Source organism: Aphanomyces invadans, assembly GCF_000520115.1.
Source record: "Aphanomyces invadans strain NJM9701 unplaced genomic scaffold supercont1.24, whole genome shotgun sequence".
Taxonomy (NCBI): domain Eukaryota; phylum Oomycota; class Saprolegniomycetes; order Saprolegniales; family Verrucalvaceae; genus Aphanomyces; species Aphanomyces invadans.
Genome location: NW_008580169.1, coordinates 600,861 through 607,906, shown reverse-complemented (window position 1 = coordinate 607,906; position 7,046 = coordinate 600,861).

Below are 7,046 nucleotides of genomic sequence, written 5' to 3'. Positions count from 1 at the left end.
TATGACTGTGTTGGACTATGTGGGGTATTTTTTTTCGGTGGTTGGAATTTGCTGTTGAGTTTTGAGCGCGAAACTCGAGCTGTGGCACTTTGCATCCAATGGATGCCTTCTGTAGTTTTTTATGCTCTTTATAAAATGATAATTTGTTTGAAAATATGTCGTCAAATCAATTTTTGGGGTCGTTCAAAAGTCGAACGTAAAAGAAATGTGGAACAGAGGAAGTAATTGATGCCGTTGCAAAGCTAGAGGGAAATCAGTATTCTGGGACGACGTAGCAGTTCGATAGAGGCATGGTTGTAGACTAGTTGGTCTACTGGTGGCTCAAGTGCAAAATGAAAAAGTATATTTGGCGTCCAGCGTAACTATCTCATCCATCTACGTTCTCCTATAGATTTTACAGTCTCTATCTAGCATATGCATATCCCATATCCTAGCACATCCTTCAAAGGGACGCTTGATGTTCTAGGGGCTAGCCTCGGACCAATAGAATCCAGGATTCCTGCCACGGGGCCCTCGCATGGGTTGTCGTGGATGAGGGGCCGCCGTTGGGCAAGATCCAGTGGCCACGATTGGCCGCAAACATCTCGATCTGGGGGCTGCGAATCTCCGTCAAGATCTCCGGCATCTCCTGGAGCGGCGTGCAACGGCCGATTCGCACTACATCCTCCCCCGAATGTCGAGCTAGCGCGTTGTCATTGACATAAGTCATCCACTCCACGAGCCGCTGAAGTGGGAAACCTTCTTGATGCTATTCTCGAGCTTTTAAGTGGCTTCATGTGTGGACTGTCCATGCCACTTGACCAAATTATTGCGCTTGAAGTTGAATTGACGTGACTTGAAGAGTTGCTCGACGATGTAGAGTTCTTCTCCAGATTCATCGAGGATGATCGGAGTTGCTTTTGGAATCGGTTGGTTGACGAACTTGGTCGGGTTGTTTTTTGCCAACTTGATACTATCCACATTGAAGACATTATGCAAGCGTTGCATGCTCATGGATAGTTAAAGTTTCATGGCGTTTGAGTTGATAACTTGAATGACACAAATAGGTCCGACGAATCGCGCCATGAGCTTGGGTTATGTTTCAACTTTGAGACTTGGGCATATTTCAAAGGAATTTCGAGGGTCGCAAGAAGTACCATGTCGCCTTCTTTGAAGGTTACGTCGGAGCGCTTCTTGTCGTAGTAGTGCTTTTGGCCTTCTTGGGCCTTCTCGAGGTTCTTTAGAGCTTGGCCAATGACTTTGCGACGATGTTCGGCAAACTTCTTGGCGTGTCATTGGTAGACTCTTCAAATGCGGATATTGGGTTTCGCAGTTTTCTTCCAGTGTCGACTTCAAATGGAGTCAATCCAGTTGACATTTGAACCAGCCCTTGATGCGCGTATTCGATGGTATCGAGGTAATCGGACGGATCGTGGCCCAAGTACGACACTTGGCATCGTAACGTATCTTCAACAGTACACTGTTGACGTTCCGTTGCTCCATCGCTCTGATCTTCAGAGGTCGTCATGAAGTGCTTGATTCCCATCAGATGCATGAGTTCTTGCCTGAAGTGACTGGTGAATTTGAGGTCTCTGTCGCTGATGATGACAGAAGGCAAGCCATGGTTGCGCACAACTGCATCGAAAAAATCCTTTGCCGCTTGAGGGGCATCAACTTTTGAGTTTGTGGCGATGTACTTTGGACGCTTGGAAGTAGAATTCACACAAGTCATGATGACATCTTTCCCATTGGATAAGCTAGTCCTGTGATCCAATCAACGGAGATAGACTCCCAACATTCAGATGGAGCCTTGATGGGAATCTTCTTGCCATTAGCTTTCAGATTGTGGGACTTGTAGTGAGCACACATATCGCATGTGAGGACGTAGAGCTTTGGGTCTTCTTCGAGCACTTTCCAGAAGTACCATTCAGCCACGTGAAGGTATGTTCGTCGTGCTCCAGGGTGAGCCGTCACGTTCGAGCCATGACTTTGCGAAGTGATCTCCGCTCGAAGTTCTTCGTTGTTGGGCACGCAGACTTTTCACACTTGGTCTTTCGTCTTGACGAAGTAGACGTCTTGACGTTTTTCGAACAACGATGAGTCGTCAAATGACTTAACTCGTGCGTAACCATTCAGAAATCGATTCTTCATTTCATCGCTCATTGACACAGAGCTGTACGAGATTTCTTCGGCATGGTTCATCACAAGTCGTTACGCGACTTTGACATTTCAGATCTCCACCCCCCCCCCGTAAATGACTGATCCAGGAGAATAGAGAGAGATTGAGTGTCCAAGTGATTAAGTTGAATCACAAGTGTCGTGACCTTCGAGATCGCAGCATAGCGGTCGAAACAAGTCACATCACAACCATGAACACGGCATGCATGGACATGTCCATCGGCCTGTGGAGGACGCGACAAGGCATCCGCGACCACGTTAGTACGGCCGGGACGATGATGGACTGTGAAGTCGAATTGTCCAAAAAAGTCCAACCACCGATTCAACTTGGCAGTCAAGGATCGGTGTCTTCAAAAACCATCGACACGTCGAGTTGTTGGTGATGACATCAAAGTGGGAACCGTAGACAAAGTGACGCCACTTCGATAGTGCGATCTTGATTGCATAGAGCTCCTTCTCGTGAGCTGACCACTTGAGTTCCGACTTGTTCAGCTTCTTGGACTGGAAAGCGATTGGTCGATCGTCGCCATTAGAGTCTGTTTGGGAAAGCACAGCACCGCAGCAGTAGCCAGATATATCCGTGATGATCAGGATTCGACGATCAAAATCGGGAAGCTTCAGCACTGGGGCTTGTTGCAAGGCAGCCTTGATTGTAAGAAAGGCGCGTTCATGGACGGCTGTCCAGGTCCATGGCGTTGACTGCTTGACGAGATCACTGATCGGAAGAACTAGATCTGCGTACTTTGCAATGAACTTGCGATAGTATCCAGTAAGCCCCAACTCCACTTATGTATGGCTTGGATCTTGCGTTGATCCACATGGAGGCCTTCCTTCGAGATGGTGTGACCGAGAAAATCGACTTTATCGGTCGCAAAACAGCATTTGTCCATGCGCGCATAGAGCTTTCAGCATGCAGGACGTGTCGGACTTGACTCAAATGATTTGTATGCTCTTCCACGGTGGACGAAAAGATGCAGATGTCGTCGAGGTAGGCAACAACGAACGGAACCTGTCGAAGTGAGACCTCATCAGGCGACCAAATGCCTGGCATCCCGGACATACCCATAGGGGCAACGCACCACTGCAGAATTTCCTTGTGTGTACGGAATGCGGTATACTTCCGAGTCGATGGAACCACCAACATTTGATGATACCCCGATGCAAGGTCGATTTTGGTGAACACGTTGCATCCATGCATCTGATCGAAAAGGTCTTCGATATTGGGCAACGGAATTTGAGGAATTTCCGTTTGCGAGTTGACATAGCGATAGTCCAACACCCAACGAATAGGTGTGTCTGGTGTGGCGGACTTGAGCCATTCCTTCCGAGACGGCATACGACCATCACTACTCTTCTTTGGCACTCCAAAGATGTTTGAAACCCAATCGCTCGTGGAAAGTTCGACCCATACCTTCTTCAGGTTGTCGACTAACCTGTCAAGCGATTCTTGTTCGACTTTGGCAAGTCTGAACGGTGGACGGCTTTGAGGCTTCGTACCTAGCCTCAGCTGCAGCTCAAATTGCACAGCACGCTCGGGAGGAAGAGCATATGTCAACTCATCTGCAAAGACATCTTTAAACTCATCGAGAATCGACTTGACGGATGATGGCACAGAGTCGTCAGATATGTCGTTGAATGTGCATAGCTTCAACATGAGGCAGTCGCTCTGGACAGCTCCTTTGGGTCTTCAACCACACTGGTGATCGTTCCAGCACTCCAATCGATGGCAGGGTTGTGGCGCTTAAACGATATCCTAGGATCACCGTCGTACTATGACGTGTCTTCGAACTTGAATCCTTGCAAATGAAGCTTGTCTTGAACCACTCTGGTTATTGTGGGTTCCCACTGCAAATCATGGCATCCTGAGATGCTCACGACATCTTCTCTTGGATTACATTCTCCCCAAACCCAATTCGGCAGTGAGTTCGAAGCACCAAGTCGATCAAAATGCGCACAGTGCGGTCATTCAACACAACCTCTTTGATCAACAAGGGGGAGAAACCTTTCTTTACGACTTTCTTCGACTCCTTCGGCTTCGGCGAGTCTTCACCATCGATTCTAACGTGGTGGCTCCCAAGCACGATTTCTCAATGAATTCACGTTATAATCAGTTTCTTCTAAGTTGACGTAATGCTGATGACTTGCCGGAGGACTTCTTGAAACCTTCTTCTTCGGCTTGAACATGCAATTGCGACTAGCATGATCCATGTGACCACAGTTGTAGCATTTGATTGGGGTCTTCCTTGCATGGTGCTCGCCACTTCGAGCCTGCACGTGATCGACTTCCATGTCGTAGCTGATGGGTAGCAATAGCCATCGGTTGCCTGGTGTTGGGTGTGTGAATTTGCTGCGTATTGTCCAAGCCGCTGGCCTTTCGCCGCGCCATGGCAGTCGAGATATCGTGGAATTTTTGAACGAGAAGTCCTGGGTTGAACTTTGTCCTAGGTGCTCTATTGTTGCACGTCCCTCTGTCGCGACCCTTCAGACTGTCCCTTCGAAGAGACCTATCTAATCTCTCTAATACATCAGTTTCTCATTTGAGTCGCGCCCTTGAAGCAAGGTTGTCCCTCGCCCCAGGACGTCGACTTCAGCAGTGTTACCGGACGCTGCGCGAACCGCAACACATCAGTCGGACTCATCTTGAGTCATTTGAGGTGCGGGATGTTGCTTGTAGTTGCGCGCACGCTCACGATAATGTTCACGCTCTCGGCTGCTCTTGCCTGTACTCTGGCGTTCCGTTGCCATTGCGTGTCCTCCATAACCCAAGGAGAATGCCTAAGTTCGCTCGTACTCGAGATCCACTTCTATCGCGCTGGTCACATCCTTACAGCGGCGATACTTCACTTCTTCGCGCATCTTCACTCTCAAACCACGAGAAAACAGAGCGGTCTTGTCCAATAGTGACATGTCTCAAACTTGAGTGCAGGTCCGTCGAAATTTCTCAACGTACTCATGCAAATCCTTGCCGTTCTTCTGCGTCAGCGAGTACAAGGTGTAGCGCAGACGCTCTTGTAGGTCTTCAGGCTCGAACTCGTGACGTAAGCCTTCAGACAGTTGGTCGAGTGTACTGATCGCCTCTTTACTCGCTTGGCGATCCTGGTACCAGGCAGCAGCTTGTCCACGAAAGTTAGCAACTACCATCGCTAGGCAGTGTTGCTCCATCTCCTGCGATTCGAGCGGATTCATGTTCTTGGTGCTGAAGAACGTGTTTACTTGGTGGACGTATAGGCTAATGCTCTCCGACAGTTTGCCATGGTACTTGGGCATACTCTGTACCTCGTCCTTCATTTCCGTTCGACTAGGTACGTTCTTCAACTCCAGCTGTTGTTGAGTCAGGTCGTCGCGGGACTTCATGTACTTTGTTTGATTTTTCATAAGTACCTGAACGGTTTGGGTTAATTGCGCAAAGATTTGCTCCATACTCAATGCTTGTTATTGGGAAGCCTTAGCAGAAAAGATGAAGTCGCTCAATTAATCTTGAACTTGTGCCGGTTTCATGAGGAGTTTACGCCGATGACTTCAAGAACTTGGTTGAACTTGCGCGTCAAAATAGTTTAGACCTTCTTCACTAGCTGACGATTTTGGCGGTTGAGCATTATGAATTGGTCTTGTTTCCCGATTAGCGTTGGTTTGGGATAACGCTCAAAAACTTCGCTAAGGTTTTAAGACTTGCACAATAAGTACGATAAAGTCGTGTCGCACTTTATTGGAACGTCTTGAATCGCAACGGTCGTTGTCGAGAAATTCAAATGTGGCGCCGGACGCTGTCTTGAATCTTTTTCAATTCGCCTTCCCGCAACAACACATGGGGCTTCGTACACGCTCACTACAAATTAGTGATGAGATGGTTAGTCCTCTGGGGTGGCCTGTAGAGGAGCAAGGAATGTTTTTTCCCTAAATGTTGTAGGCAAGGGCCAAAGAGAGATTGATAGGCGAATTGGCCGTTTATGAAGTGCCATAGCACTGTTCTTAAGCAACCCTTCGGCATACGCCACGAAGAAACATCGGGGACGACCACCAAAAACGACTTCCAACTACGAACCGACTCCATAGAACGGCAACTAACACCTTTATGACCTCAATAGAGCTTGTTGAGCATTGCCAGCTCAGCATAAAGTCACATCATGCTCGTCAACTGCTTGCCAATGCTCAGCACCTGCAGTTCATCAAGGCCATGGCCTCGCCTATGCTCACGGTGCTACAAACACTGAGCGCGCCGCGTGGGCCCGTGAGAATGTAACATGGGATTTGACTAAGTGGTTCCAGGTTATAAATGGTTACGAAAAAAGCTCCATCCCGACAGGCCCGATGGCATTAAAATCTACTGGCACTATCTACGCATGGAGAAGACAATTTTTCGAAGAGGCAGTATGGTGGCGGAAGTGTTATGGATGGGACACTTTTCGTTCCAATATGAAGACAGAACTGGCCATCTTGGAGGGAAACCAGAACAGCGCTGCTTACGTGGAGAAAAAATGTACCAACAGTTGTGAGTTGAGTGCATTCGTTTCCCTATTTGGACTACCACTTTGGGCGCGACTGTGAATTTCTGTACGATAACGCGTTCATCCATGCCTCCAAGGAGACCAAGGCCTTTTTGCGGTAGCAAAATTTACGCGTCCGGACCTGAACCCAGTTGAATTTATTTGGGGCGTGATTGCCCGTGCAGTTTATGCACATGAACGCCAATATTCGACGAAGAATGAGCTCGAAAATGCGATTTGAAGGCCAGAGACAAAATCGGTCAAGTACTCATCGACAAACTTGTACAGTCTATGCAGAAGCGATGTGTGAGTATCTTGGAGCTCTAGGGTGGTAAAACGAAGTACTAATTGTAATTGTGGGGTTCATTGTTATTTTTTCTTCATTGCCATGGTGGTCTTTTATTT